Source organism: Lynx canadensis, chromosome A3 (assembly GCF_007474595.2).
Source record: "Lynx canadensis isolate LIC74 chromosome A3, mLynCan4.pri.v2, whole genome shotgun sequence".
NCBI lineage: Eukaryota > Metazoa > Chordata > Mammalia > Carnivora > Felidae > Lynx > Lynx canadensis.
In genome coordinates this window covers 54,456,752-54,480,229 of record NC_044305.1, presented here as the reverse complement: position 1 = coordinate 54,480,229, position 23,478 = coordinate 54,456,752, and the positions used below count along the sequence as shown (strand labels likewise).

At 47.2% G+C, this 23,478-nt stretch overlaps 1 protein-coding gene across 3 annotated transcripts in view; it reads right to left on the bottom strand.

Annotated features, from left to right (window-relative positions):
- The window catches only part of FHL2 (four and a half LIM domains 2), a 66,691-nt gene that overhangs the window by 29,540 nt on the left and 13,673 nt on the right, over positions 1-23,478 (bottom strand). The window contains exon 1 of one of the 3 annotated variants that reach the window (XM_030310305.1): positions 5,119-5,143. The exons of 1 other annotated variant lie outside the window; for it this stretch is intronic. The gene's annotated coding sequence lies outside the window, so the exon portion shown is untranslated. Of the gene's footprint in view, positions 1-1,596; positions 1,764-5,118; positions 5,144-23,478 lie in introns of those variants that run through there. One more of the 3 variants, XM_030310306.1, reaches the window with a different exon arrangement.

The window sequence follows — 23,478 nt, the reverse complement described above, 5'->3', positions numbered from 1 at the left end:
GTGCAAGTTCAAAGAGTTTGCTATTAGAAAGAATATAATTATGTATTTAGAATCAATGTGAAATCGATTTTTAGATGGTTGGTAAGGTGTAAGATTGACAAGGTCTACCACTATGTGATATACGTACCGATTAATTTAATGAGCCTTTATCAAGTATGTGGGCCGGGCTCAGGGATGTTTTATAATTTGGTTATAGAAACTAGTAACTTTCAAAAACTTAAAATCTTGATTCGTCTCTGATGGTTTTACGAAAGGTTTTGTGTGAGAGACAATGCTTGACTCAGGTAAACCACGGTCTTCCAGGTTACCTCTGGAATACTGAATAATAGAACGAAATGGGAAAATAATAAAATGCCCAGTGTTTGACCTTAAGTCCATGATACAAGAACGGTAATACTGCTTTGATGTCCTACGGACTTTTAAATCCACTCGATAAGAACGTATTAAGTAACCACTATTCTCCACGTACTGTTTTAGGCACTGGGAGACTGCGATAGAACATACGATCTCTTAAAGAGTTCCAGAATAGATCTACCTCCAAAGAATTCAAATCACTTTCAGGATACTAGCTTGTAATTTAATCTCAAAACACGTCAGTTCAGTCAACGGGAGACAAGCATAATTATGGCAGGCTGCCTCAGGCTCATAAATCACCCCAGGGTGGGGCTCCGGGGGAGGCCCCACCTTATAGTTCTACCACCACCTTCCTGGGAACATGGAAACACATTATTTATGCTCTGTTCCCACAGGAACAAAATGAGATCCGCTCACTCTCTCTCATCAGTCTGCCCCAGTCTCCAAAAGGCAGCTCATTGTGTACTTTCTGCCTGCCCGGCCTTCCATCTGCTATGAGCCCCTACCAGCCTCTTTCTGTAGCGAACCCCACCGCCCATGACGCCCATGGCCTTTTCCTTCTCCCAGTCCTTTTCCTTCATGGTGTTTCTTCAGCACACTGCGTGGGGATCCTGTCAGGACAGGCTGGCACAGCTCCTAAGACTTTGTCCACAGGCTGGCCAATTCTCATTGTTCCAAAAGCTATATCAACGAACCCAGATGGATCCATTTACTTTTTGACTAGAAACCTAAATATTTCCAGACGTCAAGGATGCCCTGTGATTATTCGTTTTATTTACCCACAAAAAACAGGGAAGCCACCTCCCTTACTGTCACAGGCATCACTTGCCTCACTTAGTACCATCAGCCTAAACATCCTTAAGCCACAGACTAACTCGAAGTAAACTTAGGGATTATGAAGGCCAAGGACGAGCGTGATGACACATGACGTCCAAGTTCAGACGAGGTGTGAGAATCACCCATGAGAACCATGACACGTCAGACGCTGCCCAGACGTGTCATTAGATCTCTAGGAGGGGATCACATTTTATAGCAAAAAGAAAATCAATACCACCGGTAGCAAAGTAGCCATGGAATCTTAAAAAAAACAAGACTGATTGCTGGTGGGAGAATTTTTAAGCAAAATTACTGGAGAACTGCATTCGATTCTCTAGAGAAACAGAACTCATAGGATACATATACATATACACATACATATATATTTATATATATACAGAGATTTGTTACAAAGAATTGACTCACACTATTATGGAAGTCCCAAGATCTGTGGAAGGCCGGAGAGCCAGAAGGGCCAATGATGTCAGTTACAATTCAAAAATCAGCAGGCCCAAGACCCAGGAAGAGTTGAGTTTCAGTTCAAGCCCAATGGCTGGAAAGGACCAATATCCCAGGTCTGCAGTCAGGCAGGGAAAGTGCCCTCTTAGGTAGTCGCCTTTTCAGTCTGAGTCTGAAGGCTGTAAAAGATTGATATCCCAGTCCAACAGTCAGGCAAGAGGAATTCCCACTTGCTCAACCTTCATGGTCAGGTCTTCAACTGATTGGATGAGGCCCACCCATATTGGGAGGGGCAATCAGCTTCACTCAGTCTACAGACTCCAACGTGAATCTCATCCAGAAACACCCTCATAGATACACCCAGGAAGTGTCTGGACACTTGTCTGGACATCCTGTGGCCGGCCCAGTCAAGTTGACATAAAATTAACCATCACAGGGGCCAAAGTTGAAATCCACAATTCAGGATAAGAGAGGTGCCTGGTAACTTGCCCCAAAGTCACAGTGCCAGCTTGATCTCCTGGAAGACCAGGCTCTCGGTCACTAGAGAAGAGCCCGGAAAATTTTGTGTCAAGGTGGTCATCTTCAGGCAGTGGGCTCTCAGTATAATCCCACATGATAAATGGGCTTTGATAAAATTCTCATAATAAAACTACACAGGAAGTATCCCGTATCTGTTTTTGTTCACTCAAGTTCAAGGAACTTTGTATCTTAGGGCCTCTGAGCCAGAGAGCAGCTTATCTACTCCAGCCCCCTTGTTGACAAATGAAACAATCCCAGCCCCAGAGGCTGGGTAACCCACCCTTGATGCAGGACAGAAATAGAACCCAGGCCTCCTACTGCCCAGCCAAACTGCTTTTCAATATCCGACAGGGCTTTTTTTGTGTGCAAACCAGATTTCCTGCAGTACTGGAAGTAATTTACAAGCACTCATGGGTCAAAGTATGCAGCATAAGACCTCACTGAAATATACAGGTATGCCCCCAATACTTTAGTGATTAGAACTCAGCCTCTCCAGTTAAGCTGCCTGGGGTCAGATCAAAGGACCACCATTTACTGTCTGGGAAACCTTGAGCCAAAGTTATTCTGATCTCTCTGTGCTTTACTTTATCTGCAAAGACAAAGATGATGTCAATATATACACTGCTTATGACGTGCAGCCTTGGTAACAACCCTTCAAGCAAGCCACTATCACCTCCCTGTTTCCCAGTTGAGGAAACTGAGGTACCAAGAGATAAGGTGACTTAGCTAAGGTTGTACAGCTAGACTCCGAGGAATGTGATGTCAGGGAGCCTTGTTCCAACCGTGCATGTCCACCAGCCTATCACACCTGCCTTACAGCGTATTTGTGAGGACTGAATGAGACTGAATGTCAGTGCCTAGAACAGTGCCTGATCTATAATAAACCACTTTAGCCCCTCCCCCCTTTTTAAGTAGGCTTCACGCACAGCACAGAGCCCAACGCGGGGCTTGAACTCAGGACCCCAAGATCAAGACCTGAGCTGAGATGCTTAATGCTCAATGCTTAATGCTCAATGCTTAACTGACTGAGCCACCCAGGCACCCTGATTTAGCCCTTGTCAATGTGCTGCTGTGCAGAAGCATGTTAAAACATGGCACCATAATAAACACTGTAGAAACCCAATTCTATATACAGTTGGCCCTTGAAAAACACAAGTTTGAACTGTGCGGGTCCACTTATATGCAGCTTTTTTTTCCCCATAAATAAAGCACTGTGAATGTATTTTCTCATGATTTTCTGAATAACATTTTCTCTAGCTTACCTTATTGTAACAATACGGCGGTCAATACATACAGTATATAAAATATGTTAACTACGTTATCAGTAAGGCTTCGAGGCAACAGTAGGCTATCCGTAATTACACTTCTGGGGAGTCAAAACTTATACATGGATTTTCAACTGCATGGGGGGTCAGCACCCCTACCCCCCACATTGTTTGGGGGTCAAATGAATTAACTGATAATCCTTAAAAATTCAGAGTGAGCGAATTCAGAGGAAAACACTGTGAAACAAATTTACATAAATGTACCTTGGTTTTATGGAAGTTGAATTGTCAGACTAGAAATCCCTGTACTTCTAAGACTTGCTTCAGATGTTCCGGATATCAGAACTTCCCCCCTCTAACATATTTTTGCAAAACACAGGTAAGCAAAGCTAGTGCAAGAAGTAGCTGGCCTCGTTTTGAACACAGTTCTCCTGACTCTAAACCCAAACTGTGATTTATTACCTCCCAAAGTAAGTGCAAGGGAGCACACCCCCTAAGTGCACATCATGGAAGGCAGCTGAATACATTTCATTTAATCTGGGCTAGACCAGTTCCAATGGAAGCCCAAACTGGGATCTGAAGATAAGATAGGATTCATTGTTGATTACCTAAGAGACAACATTTAACCCGAAATTTCGGGTGTGCTAAAATATCATACAAGTGGAACTTAAGATCAGAGTATTTCTCGTTTAAAATAGGCCCATATTTTAAAATCTGATAGTTCAGTCTTTTAAGTTCTGCCCAAGTCGGTGCCTGAGGTCCCATCGCAAGCTGCACATCTTTGGACCTAAGGGAAATGCCTCGGACACCCTCACTGGTGTGGATGGCAACCAGCTCGCTGGCCCCGACAACTCGCTCACACTCGCTCACACTCCAGAGTCCTGGCCTCCGGTAAGGGCGGGGATGGTCACCTCCCCGCGCTCGGACCGCGGCCAGCCCTCACCCAGGGCCCGCCGGGAGTTGGCTGTACCCTCGCTCCCACCCGGCGACCCGCCTGGCCAGGACTCGGACCAATGTTTTCCCTCCCAGGATCCGGCGATGGGTCTCCCCCCACCCCTAGGATCCAGCGTTGCCCCCCCCCCCACTACAGCGCCCCAGCCGTCCCTAACACAGTTCGGCTCCCCTCTCCCAGGTGTCCCCACAGTTCTACTCCCCTCAGGCCGGCCTTTCTCGGGGTCTACCCCGCGGCTTCACTTCCCTCTCCCCGGGAGTCCCCACGGTTCAGCTTCCCTTTACCCGGGTCTCCCCCAAGCCTTGGCTCCCTTCTCCCTGAGCGTCCCCAAGGCTCAGCTCCCTTCTCCTGGGTCTCCCTCCAGGCTCGGTTCCCCTCTCCCAGGTGTCCGCACGCTTCTGCTCCGCTCAGCCTACGTCATCCCTCAGCTGTGCTCCCCTCTCCCAGGGGTCCTCACGGTTCCGCTCCCCCTCCCCCGCCTGGGTCTCCCCCGCCTGGGTCGCCCCCGCAGACGCCCCCCTCTCCCCGGATCTCTCCAAGGTTCGGCTTCCCTCTCCAAGGGTCTCCCCCGCGTCCGGTCTCCAGGTCGCCCCCAGGGCCGGGGTCCCCTCCCCAGGTGTCCGCACGCTTCCGCTCCCCTCTCCGGGGTCTCCCCCGCGTCTCGGCTCCAGTCTCCCCGGCCCTCACGCGGCCTGGCCGCCTGGTCCCCAAGCTGTGGGCTCCCCGCGGAGGGCGCGGACGGAAGGCACTCACGGCGCGGCGCGGCGCGGGCGGGCTCCGGGGACCCGGCAGGCGTGCGTCCCGGGGCGGCGGCGGCGCGGGCGTGCGGCGGGGCGGCCGGCCGGGTGGAGCGCGGCGGCTCCCGCCCGAGAGAACCCCCGCCGTGTCATTTGACCATATAAGGAGACGCACGCCTCCGAGGCGCCGGCGGCGCGGGCTCGGCGCTGGGGCAGCCGCGCGGGGGTGCGGCGGCCGGGGCGCGCCCGCGGACCCCGACTCTTTGTTTGCTTTGGGCTACGCTCCCCCCCTCCCCGGGTCTCTGGCGCACGGGGGCTACGGGAGCTTCGGCCCCGGCGTCGGCTCACAGGGCCGAGTTTGGGGCCAGAGCCGCGCGCGGGCCGCCGCTGCCGCCCCCCGGGGCCCGGCCGGGGCGCAGCGGCAGGGGTCTCCCCACGCCCGGGTCCCGGGAACGCCAGGCCCGCGGAAGCCTGAGGGGGGGGTGGTGGGCCGGGCTGCTGAAGCGGGGGCTGCCGATCAGCTCGTGCGGCGGCAGGAGGACAGCGCCTGGGGTGTACTTGCGCCCTGGGCCTTTTCCTCCTGACCCCGCAGACCCCCCCTCGGTCACGACCTGCGCCTAGCAGATGGCCCGAGGGAATGGATAATGCCAGGTTCTTTGTTCCACGGGGCTGGGGACCGGGGAAGGGCCAGCCGCCCCCCCCCCCCCCCACTCCTGGGGCCCGAGGGCTGTTTGGACTTTCTGTCCTTCCCTTGAGGGCGAGAAAACAAAGGTGAGAGGGGGAGAAAGTGCCTCCCACACTGAAAGCCCAGCCCTTGTGCCTGAAGCCCACACTTAGTAGGGACAGATGGCACCGCTCAACCTGCAGGACAGAGGGCACAGGCTGCGTCCCACGCCTGGGGAAGGGGGGCATCGAGACAGAAATGTTGGCTCTTGAGTGGGTGGCCAGCCTCCGCCCGCAGACACGCGGGAAGATGAGCTGATGGGGCCGCCGCAAAGGCAGAGCAGAAAGACGGTGGGCAGGCATGCTATATTTAACAATCTGTGCTCCTCAAAGGAGGAAGAACGATTTGATTGTTCTCTCTTTGTGGATGCTCAGGGTCTGCTGGTATTTTAGACTCCCAGTGGGTCTCCATCATGGAATCATAGAACTTGAGAGTCCCAGCCGCTATCACTCTACCTGAGATCTTCTTTGATTCTCACCCCCTGAAGATAAGGATTAATATTCCATTTTTATGGTGAGGAAATCTCAGCTCAGAGAGATTTGTTCAAGGCCTCCTGAGAATAATTACGCCGGCTGAGATTTGACCTGGAGTCTTTCCATAGGCAAAGCCACGCAGGTAGCTTGCGGGAAGAGAAAGGCACTCCAGTGCCCCCACCCCCCAACCCGGAGGGCTGAGACTTGCCACAGCTGTGAGCCCACCCAGCCTTCCTTCCCCCATTCCTCCCGGACTCTACAGGTTCTCAACAAGAACGGGAGCTTGGGCTCCAGACCTGCATTCCCACTGATGGAGCAGGACAGGATCTTCAGCAAAGTGTGTATAGACAGTTATCTAGATTTGTTGTCTGTATAGTTGCAAATTACAAAATGATCTCCGGGGGGTGGGGGTGCGTGGGGGAGGGATCAAAAGATTTAACTAGCTGCAATGAACAGCGTGGACTTGAATGGATTCTGAAACACAGAAAAAACTACTTCAAAAACCAATTTTCATGAGACACTTTGGGGTAGTGTGGCCCTAACAAGATAGTTGATGATGTTGATACATTAGTATTAATTTATTTTAGGTGTGATGATGAAGTAATACACATATTTTAAAAGCCCCTGGTTTTCAGAAATAGTGCCAAAATATCTACCAATGAAATAACATTGTGTCTGAAATTGTTTCAAAATACATTGAGGTGGGGGGTGGGGCCAGTATATGAAATAGTATCAGCCATGGATTACCGGTAACTTGAAGCTGGGTGACGGGGTGTGGGGTTCATTATACTAGTCTCTTTCCTTTGGTAATACTTGAAAAATTATGTAATGGAACATTTTTTTTAAATTACAGATGTACATACCATTTGGTTTTGACGCAGGATTTTCCCTTACAGGAAATTATCTTACAGATAGAGTTGCTCATGTGTAAACTGATACATATACAAGAGTAGTCCTTGTGAAATTCTTCGTATCAGCAAAATATTGGACCATGCTATATGTTCATCAACAGGGATATGGTAAATATTTTAGAGTTATTTCTATTCATAGCTCTTAAAAAGAACAAAGTAGCTGTATTTATTGATTTGGCCTGATCTCTGAGTTATGTCCATGGAAACAACAGTAGATAGTAACCAGCCGTTTGTGTTGAGAAAGGAAGAGAGGAAGACCACGAATATTAGTAATAGCGGTCTCTGGGGAGATCTGGGGAGATTGGGGTCAGGAGGGGAACGGCGATTTGAGTTTTACTCTATACCCTTTTGTTTCTTTTAAACTTTGAGCTGTGTAAATATTCAAAACATAACAATATTTTTCCAATTAAAGCAACATGTGCTCCTTTTTAAGACAAATAGGAAGCAAATTTGTTAAATAGAATTTATAGAAAATCAAGGTTTGCTGGAAATAGTGGCAAGAGAAATACAATTCTAAGCTGAATGATATGTACTTTTCTGAACAATTTTAACCAAAGGACAACTATTTTAAAAACAGTTTGCTCACATGTAAAATGGGTGAATAACATACTTGGCAAAATTGTTGGAAAGATCCTTTGAGATGACTCATAAACCACTAACCAGTATTAGGACAGTCCTTGGCCATAGTAGGCACTCAGTAAATATGAGTTTTTATTCCATGGTAATTTTTTTTTAAGTTTATTTACTTTGAGAGAAAGAGAAAGAGAGCGAGAGGGAGAGAGAAAGAGCGCACGCGCACACGCATGCGCAAGTGGGGGAGGGGCAGAGAACAAGAAGGAGAGAGAATCCCAAGCAGCCTCTGTACTATCAGCACTGAGTCCCACTTGGGGATCAAACTCTGGAGAGATCATGGGATCCTGCCTTGAGCTGAAATCAAGAGTCAGCTACTCAACTGAATGAGCCACCCAGGCAGCCCATATTCCATGGTATTTTATTTGATGGTAAAGTGGAGATGAATTCGGAATAAGAGGGAAATGTGAAGGTGGTGAGAAGGTACAATCTTCTAGTTGTAAAGTAAGTCCTGACGATTGTGATGTACAGCATGGTGACTATCGCTAATAATACTGTATTGTATATTTGAAAGTTGGTAAGAGAGTAGATCATAAAAGCTCTCATCACAAGAATAAAATGTAACTGTGATGGATGTTAACTCGACTTATTGTGATCACTTAGCAGTATCTTTGAATATCACATCAGCATGCTGTCCACCTGAAACTAACATAATATTATACGTTCCATATATCTCAATAAAAAAAAGGGAAGGAAACAGACTTACTTCTCATCCAGAAGGAAGGAATAAAGTTGAGGTTGTATTCTAAAGATAAAAGATTTGTCTTTTTGAGAGAAAAGTTCTCTGCTGCGGATACAAGTCTAATTCACGGAGGAAAGAAATTAAGAAATTATATTCTCTGGGAAAGGCACAGTGGCAACTGTGATAGGTAGTTCCCGCTTCTCATGTTAATTTCAACTCTCCTGTAATTCCCTCGGGCACCACGCCTTAACTTTTTCCTTTGCTGCAGGGGTGGTTTCAGGGATGGGGTAGCTAGGAAGCAGGGAAAGAGAGGGAAGGCTGTAGGGAGTGGGCCAGCGGTTCTCAGAGTATGGCCAGGGACCAGCAGCATCAGGGTCAACCAGAAAATGGTTAGAAGTAAACATTCTCTGTGTTTTAACAAGGCCTCCAGGTAATTCTGATGACTAATAGTGCCTTGAGGTAAAATACTCCCTAGGGGTTCCAACTCTGGACACAAGTAATTTACCAGAAACCCACATGTTAGTTTCTAGGGGTGGGGGAAGTGGAAATAGATTCACTAAACATAGACTGGGCTTTGGAACTCTAAAATCCAATTAAGTGCAAGTATTACTCTGCCAGGTACTTACAGGAGGGAAGTACAGGCAGAAAATTCACAAGGCAAACCCTTGCAGCCTGTATGTCAGTGATACAGATCTGAAGCCTAATTCCTCTCCTCTGAAAGGCCCTGAGAGGAAGGCACTGCTTCTGGGAGGGTAGTCAGACCTGATGGTGGGGGGAGCAGGTGGGCGAGGGGCACACAGGCAGGGGCCTCCTCCTGACCTTGGCCACCTCCAGGGTACTAGGAGATGTGACCATCACCGGGAAGAAAGGGACAACACAAAAACATGGGTGGAAGGTCAGACCTCCCTATGTCCTTACCCTAACTGGCCATTTCAATGAGGATTTTTATAGCACTTCTCACAGGCAGAACTCTGCCCACTCAAAGCCTGGGCAGGAAACTGTTGGATGATTTGCCCTTGATTCAGAGTTAATCATTCTTAATTGCCTCAGATAGTTGGAGGGTGAGTGTCTAACATCATAAAAGCTGGCGGTCAGCCCTGAGTTCTTGCTATGCTCCCAGGAGGGAAAAGGGGTCGGGGGCAGGTCTGTGCGCGTCTGCCTACCCATGACACAGCGCCACCCCAGGATGCTGGCTAAGACACATGGGCTCACTTTTTCTAAAAGTATCATTTGCCTGGATAGAATAGGAACACCTCTGTCAAAGTCGACCATGCAGGCAGGACGCTCACCTGTCTGTGCCCATGAGCTTGGTCCCAATGTCCCCTCCAGCAAACTGAGGAATTTGGTCTGGTTACACTACAGCTCTGTTCTTGTAGCTTGTTCTAAACGTTGCCCCTTTGCCTGTTAAGACTTTCAGGAAAAGCCCAGCCCTTCATAAAAAAGCCAACTCTTTCGCTTCCCCTCCCCGCTCTGGCTGTGCTCTGGTTAGGAGGGAAAGGCTTGGCTCATTCTTAAGATGCAGAGTTTCCATATCCCGTTGCTTTGTTCTCTCTTTTGCACAAACTGATTTACTGGATGCAAATAGTCACAAGTGTTCAAAACCTCAAAACATGTCTGGCTTCGAGCCAAATCCACAAACTACTCCATGCTTTTCTGAGCTTGCCATTATTGGTTAAAGCTTATTTGGAGCATTTCATACAAGTTTCCACTGTGGCTTTGATAACTCATTTAAGAAAGGTTCTGTTTGGCAGCCTAATGGCCAATAAAATGAAACCGTCCACACCACAGTTCATTTCTGTCAGGCTCAAAGGGCAGTTGTGGATCAGGAAATGTTACTGAACTGTTTCAGATGAAAACTTTCTAATGTGGGCCCTGAAAACATTTGCTTCTTGTCTGAGATCTTCCTGTCTCTGAGTTCAGCTTTTTTCTTCAATAACCCAGTCACTTCTCTGGGTGCCAAGTTTTACTCTTTTTTCCTCTGTCTGCTCTTCCAAAACCCATTTAAAAGAACAGTGCACAAACCTGGCAAAATCCTATTTTGAACGCACCATGTTTTCTTCCCTAAAATACCGGAAGCACTTGTCTGTGTGGCCTCTGACAGTTCTTCCTGGGGTCCCTGAAATGGGAGGGTGCTCCCTTCTTTTTCAGAATGTTGACTTTGACCCACACCGAAGTCACAGTTCTTCTTTGTGAATTAACTTTGACCCAGCACCGTAATTTTTAATCCCCGGCACTCTCTCTCCCTGCCACCAAAGTCCTCTCTGTACTATTTCCACTTTGATCAGGGTCATTAACAGAAAATCCAGGGTTCTAGCGAAGACGAACCTGGGCTGCCCGGAGGGGAGGGTGGGGCAGGGCTCTAGCCCAGGGGGAAGCTGGGTACGTGTGCCACACGTGACCTTTGTGAGTCCTCTTTACTTAACCTCTAAAACAAACGATGACCTCTCTTCTCTCCTCCAAGAGTTATTTGAAATTGTCTAGTCCTTCCAGAAGTTAGTTTTATGGCTAATCAACCACTGACAATTTTCTAAAAGGTCTCCTGTCATAGAAATGACTCCACAGCGTGTTGTGTGACGTTTGTGTGTGATGAAGAACTTTATTTTATGTTGCCTTATGTTCTTCTGAAAAAACAAGGGGAGGGCTATCTTCCTCCTGGTTCAGAAAGTGCTTTAACATCGGTCCTGAGAGGCTCAACAGAGCTTTCTGGAAGGGCCGGGCTTCGTGCTCATCCTTGTAATGGTACTTCACCGCTGGAATACCAGGAAAAGATTTCCTAAAATGTCTGACCTTCGGAGTATCCTGGCAGTACTATTTGTCCCCCTCCCCCCAAAGAATCTTTTAAAATTCTGGGCCATCCTAACCGCACACATATTTTTGGAAACTTCTGCACAGTTAGAGATGCTGAGGAATTATTCTGTAACAGTTCCAGATTAGTCATTGCCTCCTGCAGGGATCAGGGGCTCCAGTGGCAAATCACTGTCAGATACCCGAATCCTTCATTAGCTTTCCTTAAACTCTTAGTAAATGCCTCTTCGTTTCCCTGCCTTCCTGCCTTCCTCTCTCTCCCTCTCGCCTTCCTTCCCTCCCATTATTTCTCTCTCCCTTCCTTCCTCCCTTCTTCTCTCCCTCCTTCCCTCTTTCTCTCCTTCTCCCTTTCTTTCTTTGGGAATCAAGACACGAGGCGCCAAAGTCTGGACGTCCTCTCTCTCCCTCTCTCCTTCCCTCCCTCTCATTCTCTCTTTTTTCTCCTTTCCTTCCCCCTCCCTCCTTCCCCCCTCCCTCCTTCCCTCTTTCTTTCTTTCTTTCTTTCTTTCTTTCTTTCTTTCTTTCCTTCTTTCTCTTTCTTTCCTTCTTCTTCTCTTCTCTTCTCTTCTCTTCTCTTCTCTTCTCTTCTTCTCGCCTCCCCTCCCCTCTCCTCTTTTCTTTTCTTTTCCTGCCCTCCCCACTGTCTTTCTTTTGCTTTCCTTTCAACAATTTGAAATTACACTTTCCTCTTGTGGATGACCTTATCATAACCACCTGGCTCCCTGACCTTGTTACCATGTTATGGACCCAGTTCTGTCTCCCACCCTGTTTGTGTGACATGTCTGTTTCCCTGGATCAACACAGGTCCCTTGAGTTTCCAGGTCATGCTGAAAGCAGATGAAGGTATTGCTTGAGAGGTTTTCTATTTCGAAGAGTATGGTTGGAAAGTCAGGTCGGGAGGACAGGGACTTCCCTCCTAAGTCAGGAGGTCCTTGAGACCCCTTCCTACCCAGACTCTTGGCTGCCACATGCTTCACCTGCCACCAGTGAGAAAAGATGGCTTTTCTCCCTCTGTTCTGCCTGGCAAACTCTTGTGCCTCCTTTGAAACACAGGTAAAGTATCTCCTCTGGGAAAGCTGCCTGGAGTACCCATCAATAGCCTTGCTTTTGACCATTCCATACTGTCTCGTCCTTCCCTTGTTTATAACAATAGAGGTAAGACTGTGAGCCCCTTATGGCCAAGGTTGGAGACATTCATTTCTGCGTTCTCTGCAACTTGGTCATTATCCACTGAATTCAATTCAGGTTTCCTGAAAATGCCTAAACCAATGTGGGGCTGCCATGCAAGGGCTCATATGGGCCTCCTGGAACCAGCCAAATTCATCCCATGGCCCATTTGGGCAGACCAGTTATCTGGGCTTTGCACTGCGATCAGACTTGCAAACCCTTGCATTAAAGCGAAATGCAGAGCCTGTACTCCCCCGCAGTGACAGATGTGATCCCGGAGCTGCTCTTCCAGCATTAGCTGGAGTGCTCCCAGGGCTGTCTTCCAAAGGGACCTTGAGCAGCTGAAATGAGGCTGCAGGAGGGTCCACAAGTGGCTGTTGAAGGATAGCACTTCTGCCTCTGAGTGTCTAGCTCTTCCTGCTGAGGGAGCTGCGTCTCCTGGCCTGCCCCTGTCACCCCCTGCCTGGGCCTGCCTCAACCTCGGAGAGAGCAGCTCATCCGTGGACAATGAACAACCTCCAAGTTGCCATGCAAAACGGAAGCCACAGTGTCGGTTGCTAATTTACAACTGCAGTTGCTAATTCACATTCGCAACCGAATTAATGAATTCATTGGATTAAAATGATGCTTGGGACATGCTTGATTTGCTGTTAAATGCATTAAGGAAATATGTCTATACAAATGGGAGCATACAAAACAGAGGTTCTGTCTCCCACAGAAATTGATAAAGGTTCTGTCCTCTGCAGCTGCCTGGGCATGTCTGGCAGGCCATTTGTCAGAGGGTTTAATTGCGGTAGCCTATTTAGCGATATCCAGCTCTGCTGGAGAGGGGTGTCCCCACCCCAGAAATGTGCTTTAGATGAGCAGGCTGCAGAGATGAGCCCACATAGGATCACCCTTTCCCACCAAATGTGCTTTACGGCAGAATCACGCATTCAGAAAAACCGGTGTATTTCCCTCATTCACTCGTATTGCCGATGTATAAACATTACCAAAGTAGACCAAGTTAATAAGCTTGTACTCTCCTTCGCTGTGGCCATCCACACTCCCAAGTCATGGGATCCACATGTTGACTTCCACATCACCAGACAATAAGATTGGACATCTCCCAGCCGAGATTAGAAGCAACACCCTGCACTTGCAGAACCTTCTGGGAAGCGCCCTTTCCCACAGCTGGTTGGGCTTGCCGTGAGAGCTCATTTACTTTGGATGGGTCTCTCTTGCTCACTTGCAAAGGGCATGCACGAGCAGAGGGAGGACAGCGGCTCCTTGCTCGAGCAGAACTAATCAGGGCTAGTAGACAATGAATGTAAACTTGACATCCCTGATTCTGGAATGCAGAGTTTAGAGGAGCCATCATTCGTCATCACTGTTTCAACACATGTTTTCTTTTCTTTCTGTCTTTTTTTTTTTTTTGGTTGCTGATACGGTGGCATTTTTGTGTGTGTGTAGGAAAGTGAGGTGGGTGTAGATCAGAGGCAGAGTCTTGGAAGATTCGTTTCTTCTCTTTTCTGTCTCAGACTCTAGGAGGAGGGGTGGTTTTAGGGGGCTCTGTATCCCACATGGTACGGCGGGGGGTGGGGGGCAGGTAGCAGAGCACTGGTTCAGGGGAGGCCAGGAGAGCCAGCAGCAGTCACCAGGAGTGTGGGGAGCCTCCCTGCGGGCCAAGGACGCAGCCGGAGGTGGTGGCCAGAGGTGGTGGCCGGGAAGGCTGAGAGGGGGCTGTGACTCAAAGGCCCAGAATGTCTCTGCAACCGAGCTTTGGGACACAGAGAAGGGGCCGCGGAGGCCTGCTGGGTAGACTGGTCCAAATGAGAACGAAAAGACACTGTGGGTGAGACAACAGAGAAGTGAGGGAAGGAGAGAGGAAGAGAGGGTAAAAGCAAGTGAAAGCAGGCTTCCACCTGGGAAATACACAAGAAGCCCGCACGTGGCTAGTTAATTCACGTGGACAGACAAGGTGCAGGCTACTGTTTACCTGCCGATCCCTGGAATTTGGGAATGGTTTCAGAGGAAGAGGCAGCAGTTACCCCCAAACTCTCTCCACGACACAGCTTCACACTTAGTTTCGGCCATTCCAAGGGAGGCCATGACTTTATAAGCCCCGCAAGGCAGCAAATCAGGGAGGGGCAGAGGGCATTTACCAGCTCCTTAGGTCAACCCCCGAGGTCACGGTAAATGGTACATTTTGTTTGGGAGTTGTTAAAGTAGCTGTGTAGGACTAACAGAAGTTATCCTTTGGTCTTGCTACTCTAGCAAGTCCTATTTACGATGCAGTAGTAAATGATGATGTTCTTGTTTCAATGCCTATGGAGGTTCTTGGTCCCAGAGAGAAGAGGCACAGGGGTAATATCAGATTCAGCCTGGAGCTGCCTCTCGTCCAGTGTGGACTCCCCGGGGCGGGGGGGGGGGGGGTGGAGCTGCCTGGGGAGTCAGGCTGGAAAAGCATGTGACTGCACTTTTCCACGGGAGCAGGTAACAAAGCTATAGCTCCGTAGGAGTGTCTCTGCCAGGAGGACAAGCCGACTCCTGCCTTGTTCCTACCACAAGGGCTTGAGGCCAAGTTAACTGGAATGAAGGGACATTCCAGAGGATGAGGAATACCAGGATCCCTGGCCTGGTCACCAGGCTGGGGTGGGGACACTGCAATTACCATGCGCCCCCCGGCAGAGCTGGGAGCAGGGTGCGTGCTTTGGGAAGCAGAGCACCAAAGATGACTGTTCACACCAACGTCAGGACACCGGGAAGCAGGAGGGCAGTGTAAGAGGTTCGTCTCCCAAATGGAAGCAGCTTGCCAGCTACACAGAGACCTGAGTTTTAAACCCAGGCAACTCCTCCACTTTCTAGAAGCCTGGAGTCATTCTCCTTTCATCATCCTGACAATAACGGAGCCCGTGCCCCGATAAGGGAAATAACCCCAAACAGACCTGGGGCCACACAGCCGAAGTGGGCATCACTGTAGGGCTAGTCCTTCAATAGCTAGTGCTCCGAATGTTGGTAAGCTGCCCACCAGCAGATTTATTAGGGCAATGCCTTTTCAAGTCTCTTCTAACTGCTCATCTCTGGGAAACATGTCATCTATCACACTGCCAGATGATGTTGGTGTCGAAAACCGCACGTTGGATTGCCTTACTCAGACCAGAAGGATTTCTTGGCACAGGTAAGCAGAGGGAAGTTTATGGTATGTACATTTTCTTGTATCAGCTTGTGTTTCTGTTATGCTGGCAGCCAAGGGATCCACTCAGGGAGAAGGAAATGCTGAAGTGCTCAGGAGAGGAGCAGTGAGGTGAGTAATTCTTTGGGATAGAAGCTTACAAGCGCTGTGAAGCTGAATGCAGAAGGCAGTGGTTACAGCTTCGAGCATTCGAAAACGTCACGTGATAGAAGCATGCTGAGTTCTTTTGGGAATGGGCACATTGCATATTAAGCCAACCTCAGGTAAGGTGTCGTGGGATCCATACAAAGAGGATTTTTATTCTAAGGTTTCCAAGTTCCGTCTCATCGTTCACAAAATGTCTGCCATTTTGGCCCTGAACCCATGGCTCATTTATGAAATCCTCATGGAATTTAAAAGCAGGAGATGAGGAATATGAACGTCCGTGAAGAACTGCACAATGGGCCCCGTGAGCAGCACATGTGTGCACACTGCCATCATCACTTTATTTGTTTATTTTTTTTTTCAGTGAGCTCTGTGCCCTATGTGGGGCTCAAACTCGACCCTGAGATCAAGAGTCCCATGCTCTACCAACAGAACCAGCCAGGCACCCCTGCCTTCATCACTTTAGATGTTCAGATTCATTCATTCTCATTTCAGTCATAAAACTGATCCAAAAACTAAGGCAGACTGACACCCTTTGTATCCTAAACTGTAGAACAAAATTAAAGGTCATCGGCGTAACTTCCTAGTATTACCTTTGAGTTAGTCTTAAGATGTAACTTTCAGAAATAAAAACAAATTATAACTATAGAAAGAGTATTACCAAAGATCAGTGATGTCTCATTCAGAGCAACTTTTAAAGAAAACAAAATGCAACACGCAACATTTTTTTCCTCAATTCTTTTCAAGCACATCATGATAGCCCTTGTCCCTTACTCTTGGTTTTAGTGAGAATCCTTTTCCCCTGCTCACCCAGATTCCTAATCTTTGAAATGGAGAATTTGTGAATGATCCTGGAATGTGGGACTGTTCTGACATCGAAAGCTCACAATACCCTCCTCGTGGCAATCGCATTGAAGACGGTGGGCACAAGGAAACTACTGGACAGGAAATTGCTATTTGCTAAGTAATTCACCCTCACCATGCTGCCAGCATGAATCAAACTCAGCCCCTCCCTTCCAAAGCTTAAAGTCCAGTGTGACCGGAAGGGAGGGAGCCAGCTGGGTAAAGACGAAATTCCGATAAGATCTGGTCTGATTTAAGATATGAAAACTGTTCTGGGTATGTATCCCAAAGAATTGAAAGCAGAGTCACGAAGAAATGTTTGCACGCGCATGTCCACCGCAGCATTGCTCACAACAGTCTCAACGTGGAAGCCACCCATGTGTCCACCAACGGATGAAGAGATAAGCAAAATGCACACACTGGGATATTACTCAGCCTTAAAAGGAAAGGAAATTGGGTCACATGCTACAACGTGGATGAACCTTGAGGGCATTAAGCTATATGAAAGAAGCGAGTCACAACAGACAAATAAGTGAATAATTTCACTTACATGAGGTTCCTAGAGTCTTTGAATCCATAGAGAAAAAAAAAATAGAATGGTTGGTGCCAGGGCTGGGAGCAGGTGGAAGAGGGAATGGGCAGTTATCGTTTAATGGGTACAGGGTTTCAGTTTTACAAGATGAATGTGTTCTGGAGGTCTGTGGCACAACAGTGTGAATACACTTAACACTACTGAATTGGACACTTAAAAATGGTTAAGATGAGGGGCACTTGGGTGGCTCAGTCGGTTAAGCATCTGCCTCTTGATTTTGGCTTAGGTCATGATCTCCTGGGTTGGGAGATTGAGCCCCTTGTCAGGCTCTGTGCTGATGGCGTGGAGCTTGCTTGGCATTCTCTCTCTCTCCCCCTCTCTCTCTCTCTTTGCCACTCCCCTCCCCCGCTCTGTTTCTCTCTCAAAATAAATAAATAAATATTTAAAAAATGGTTGAGATGGTAAAAAAATGATGTAGAAAAACGTGACGGGAACGCAAGAAATACACTTATATCCGTGATGGTTAACTTTATGTGTCAGGTTGACTGGGTCACAGGGGTTACCCAGAGAGTTAAGTGATCAAACATCATTTTGGGTATTTTTATGCGGGTGTTTTTGGATGAGATTGACACGTGATTCAGTAGACCGACTAAGGCAGATTGCCATCCTTAGTGGTCCACAGAACAGAGAGACTGACTCCTGCAGAGTAAGAGAGAATATTTTCTGCCCTATTACCTTCAAGCTGGGACATCAGGGTTTTGTTTTTGTTTTTGTGTTTTGTTGTTGTTGTTGTTTTCTGCTTTGGGACTCAAACTGAAACATTGGCTCCCCTAAGTGTTTAGCTTGCCTACTCACCCTGCAGATCTTGGGACTTCTCAGTCTCCATAATCTGGTTTGGTTTCTCTGGAGGACCCCGACTGGTGCAGGGTCCCAGGAAGGCTTCCTAGAATGTATGTCAACAGACCTGAGCTGTGACGGCAACTCAGCTGCACAGCACGAATGGGACACAGAGGCCCCTGTGACGTGACAAGGTCTGTGTCAAGGCTTGGTGCACAGTTCAGCATTACTAGAGCCAGGGATGAGGCTGAGAGGAGGTGAGGCCAGCCCACGGAGAGCCTCATGTGCTATGCTGAGGAACTTTGTCCTACAGGTCAGCACTTCCCACCCAGGTCTGCAGACAGTGGTGTGTAGGAAGTGCCTCCCACAAGACACACACAAGCAAGCACTCAGGTTAAGGTCAGATTGGGCTAATAATTCCTTGGCTGAACTAGTGAACAGGTTTCTTTACTGCAGGACTTTTCAGAGCCTTTCATGAGTTGGTGTGCAGCGTGAATCTTCAGGAGACCATGCTGTATTTTAACACAGACTCCCTCCCCCTGTCTAGTTCTGATACCTATTAAGATGGGGAAGAAAACCAGTTTTCACAGAGTGCTCCTAAGAGATTAGAAGTCTTTGAAAGAGTTTAAGTAGTAGGCTGACCTGGCCAGTTCTTTGACTTTGGTAGATAAATGTGGCTGAAGTATAGAAATCTACCAAGGGCTCATTTAGGAGGTGTAAGGAAATATTGTCAGCATTCTGCCTAGATCCCGTTGGGTTCCTGTGGGTCCCTTTTATTACCTTTGGGCTACTGAGGCTCTGTTACTCCTCCCTGGGGTGTCCTTCGCAAAAACTGACTGGCATAGGAATGTGAAAGCCCACCTCCCTTCCTCAGGCCGGGTCAAACCCAAGGCATGGTCTACACCCAAGAGCGTCTATGCGGGATCAGGCTGAAGCTGGCACTTGACCTGAAACCATGTCCTTCTGTACCTTCTTCCCCTTCCCTATCCCATTTCTCTGCTTCCTCCCAGACCCTACTCTTGGGAAAGCCAACCCAGGACAGCAGGCTGCTGTGCTGGTACTGTGAAAAGAAGGCAGGGAGGTAGTAGTAGGAATGGGGAAAGAGTATGAGTTTCAAGAATTTTTTAAAGATGTCAAATCAGTAGAAATTGGCATAGATGACTGGATACTGAGGATGAGTCTAAGACAATTTCAACCTTCTGACTTGGGTAACTGTAAACTACCACCATCATGAGGAAAATAGAAAGACGAGTTTGATGAATTCACTTTTGACCTACCGAGACTGAAGCACTTTGGGGATGGCCATACAAAGAGCTTTTTCAAACCTGTCTGAACCTGAGATTCAAGGGGGAAGGTTAGAACTGGAGAGATGGACGTAAGGGCCATAAACCAAACGGTAATTTAAAACAAACAAACAAACAAACAAACAAACAAACAGTAGAATAAGTCTCCCAAGAAGGATGGTGGATTGTGGGGAGTGGGTCAAAGATCAAGTTCCCACAACCTCTAAGGTTTAAGGGACAGGCAGGGAGGAAGTCCACAAAGACTGAGAAAGGTGGGGTGCGGGGTCCAGGGAGACAGTGGTTAGGCTGACCACTAAAGTATTTCTAGGAATAGTGCCAGTAGTGTTGAATAAACTAGGGGCTGCTGGGAGTTCCCTGGACGAGGCAATATGGAGGCTGTTGGTTGACTTTTGACATCCATTTCAGTGAAGTGTCAGCAAAGCCAAGTTGAGTCAGGTTGAGTCAATGGCGATTGAGGATGTGGAGATGTCAGTCTAAGAAGTCTGATAAGACTAAAGGAAACAACATAGAGGGGTTTCACAGATGAGAAGACTGAGGCACAAAGGCTAACTAATGTGCCACCAATCCGAGTTAATGGTGTGGGCAGCATTCAGATCAAGAGAGTGTTTGACCCGGGTCCTGCTGGATCCTTTCGCTTCCCTCATACTGCCTCCTGAGCAAGCCATTTGGCCATTACCAGTTTCTGAACACCCACCGTGTCTCCTTAGAGTCTCTCCTTCTCAACTAGCAAAAGAAATAAACTCTCAAAAGTGCAAAGGCAAAGCCTCTCCACTGTCCCCTTTCTCTCTGTGTGCTCCCTCCTGCTTCACCCTTTGACAAAAATGGGCAGAAATTTTCCAAGATCAAGAAGCATAAAATCCGATTTTTCTTTCCCTGTCAGAAGAAGGAAACTTTCCACTCTTCTTAGAAAATTTCCACTCTCTTTTTAAAGAAGAGAAGAATACCATGTCTCCCTGGAGCTACTCTAGCAGTTGGCAACTAAGCTAAATGCTGCTTACTGTATAGCTTTTTAATTACTCAGTAACCTGTCGCTTATAATTTTCTGTGATACAACAGTAGTTGAAGGAATGTCGTATTACATACCTTGTCCCTAAGGTTATACTGGCATATATTTGTTGCACGTAAAAACAAATGCACAATGATTTTTTATTCTATTCATTTAAATTCATTTAAATTAAATAAATGCAAACAATTCACCTATTTCTCCTATTCTCCAACCCCACCTCTGACAACCAGCAATCTGTATAGATATGTATATATATATGTATATATGTATACATATGTATATATGTATGTATATACGTATATATGTATACATATGTATATATGTATATATGTATACATATGTATATATGTATACATATGTATATATATGTATATATGTATATATATGTGTATATATGTATATATAAGAGAGATCATATGGTATTTGTCTTTCTCCGCCTGACTTATTTCACTTAGTATAATGCGCTCAATGTCCATCCATGTTGCAAATGGCAAGATTTCCTTCTTTTACATGGCTGAGTAATATTCCACTGTATCTATATACCATATTTGTTTTATCCTTTCATACATCAGTGGACAATTAGGTTATTTCCATGTCTTGGCTACTATAAATAATCCTGCAGTAAGCATGGGTGTGCAAATATGTTTTCCAATTAGTGTTTTTGTTTGCTTTGGATAAATACCCAGAAGTAGAATTGCTGGATCATATGGAAGTTTTATTTTTAATTTTTTGAGGAAACTTCCTACTGTTTCCCATAGTGGCCACACCAGTTTGCATTCCCACCAACAGTGCATGGGGGTTCCTTTTTCTCCACATCCTCACCAACACTTCTTATCTTTTTGATCATAGCCATTCTCATAGGTGTGAGGTGATATCTCGTGGTTTTGTTTTTCATTTCCCTGATACTTAGTGATGGTGAGCATCTTCTTGTGTGTAAAAGACTCAGTTTCGACCCCGGGAGGGAGAAAATACCTTGCAAGTTTGGGATGTTGTCCTGTGGATGAAACATATGCATGGCACCAGCATTCAATATGCGGTGCTTTGTCACCATTGGCCAAAATACGTAGATTTAGGGGTGAGAATAAGGGTGTCACCTCTTGTGATTAGAATGTCTGAAGGGTGGCACAATAGGCCACTCAAAATATCCCACTTGGGCATAAGGATTATTTTAAGCTAAAAGCACTTGAAAAACAGCAGGTGCAAGGAGAATGGTCTCCACTGTTTTCTTCCTGAAAGCAAGAGATGTACTCCCATATGAAAGATGTCCTCCCTGTGCCGGGAGGGAAAAAAACATTCTCATCAGCAGATGGGGAGCTGAGGCAGAAAAAAATCTATTCGAAGAGACCTTGTTAAAATACCTCTTATCTTTCTTCAGGTTCCCCATCTATTCTGTTACTTTGCCACAATTGCCTCTCTTTGTACAACCTGGCATAGAAACATATGCCCAGCACCCCTGTGGGTCTTCATTGTCCTGTAGAGGCTCCCACATACATGTAAGAATCTGTGTGCTTCTCTCCTGTTAATCTTTTTATGTCAGTTTAAGTCTCGGATGCAGCTGGACACCCTACCAGGGTAGAGATAAAGTTTGGTGGGAGCCGCCATCTTGATTCCTGCTAAGGGACAAGAGTCCCTCTGCTTTTGTGCCCAAAAGTCCGCACAGTGAACAAGTGTGAAGAAAATAGTTTTGACTTTGCAAACCCTTTTTGTTGTTTGTTTGTTTTTGCAAACCCTTTGAAAGGGATGCAGGGAGCAGGAACCACACATTGAGAACCACCGAACTAAGCCACTGTATGTTGGGCAGTTATTATGTTTTGTAATAGAGGTGGGGGTGGCATAATTTCAATCATCCAAGTGGATGGTGGAGATTTATAGGCAGCATGTGTAGCTCGTGTCTCACATCTGTTCTTAGTTCTGACTCTGCAAATGGCCGTGGAAGGCTGCTCAACGTTCATGGAGACAGTGCTGGGCTGAATGAGCTGACCTTCCTGAATCCTTGGCCTTCTAGTGTGATGCTGTGATTGCCCGACAGCTGAGCACCAGAGTGAGCTTCCTGGACCATAGGGATACACCCCCCCCCCCGACAGAAACCACTCATTTTCTTCCAACTGAAAATAAACCATAGAGACCCATGGGTTAAACAACACCAACAAGAACCAAGAGAGTACTGTGATCAGATGATCAGGTAGGTCCGAGTTGGCAAGTATCGAGAAAATTGGGTCCATAAACCTAGATACCATTAGGTGTTCATTTTGGGTAGGATGGTACAGGGAGCCGTGTCAGCTCTGCACTTGCCACGTTTATGAGTATAACCGTGGCCGAGGTTGTGCTGCTGAGCAGTGTGCTGTGTCTTGTTTGAGGACTCCTCTCTCAAAACAAAAATAAAATAAAATAAAATAAAATAAAATAAAATAAAATAAAATAAAATAAAATAAAATAAACAAGGGGCGCCTGGGTGGCTCATTCGGCTGAGTGTCTGACTCTTGATTTTGTCTCAGCTCATGATCCCAGGGTCGTGGGATGGAGCTCCGTGTCGGGCTCTGTGCAGAGCGCGGAGCCTGCTTCAGATTCTCTCTGCCCCTCTCCCCTGTGCGTGTGCGCACGCTCTCTCTCAAAAATAAAAAATAAAATAAAATAAATGAAAACAGAAGGACTCATCTCTCTATGAAGTGTATTTATACACATAGCCCTGGGTCAGGTTCCAGAAGAGCATGACTTGTCTTCTGAGAGAGATGCCACCGATTCCCCTGAATTACTTTGCTAGGATTATAGGAACAAAATGTCACATGTCAGGGAATGGGGGGCATAAACCACGCAAACTTATTGTCTCACAGTTCTAGAGGCTGCGAGTCCAGGATCAAAGAGCTGGCAGGGTGGGGCTTTTCTGAGAGCTCTGAGGGAGGATCTGTCCCTTGCCTCTCACCTGACTTCTGATCTTTGCTGGCAAGCTTTGGCCTTCCTTGCTTTGTGGGCACATCGCCTTAATTTCTGCCTTTGTGCTCACATGGCATTGTCTGTGTGTGTTTGTGTGTCCCAGTGTGTCCTTTTTTCTTTTTTTATAAGGACACCAGTCATATTAGATAAGCCCCCCCCCCCACCCCCCCCCCGCCAACTTATCTAATCATACTTGCAACAAACAAGGTCGC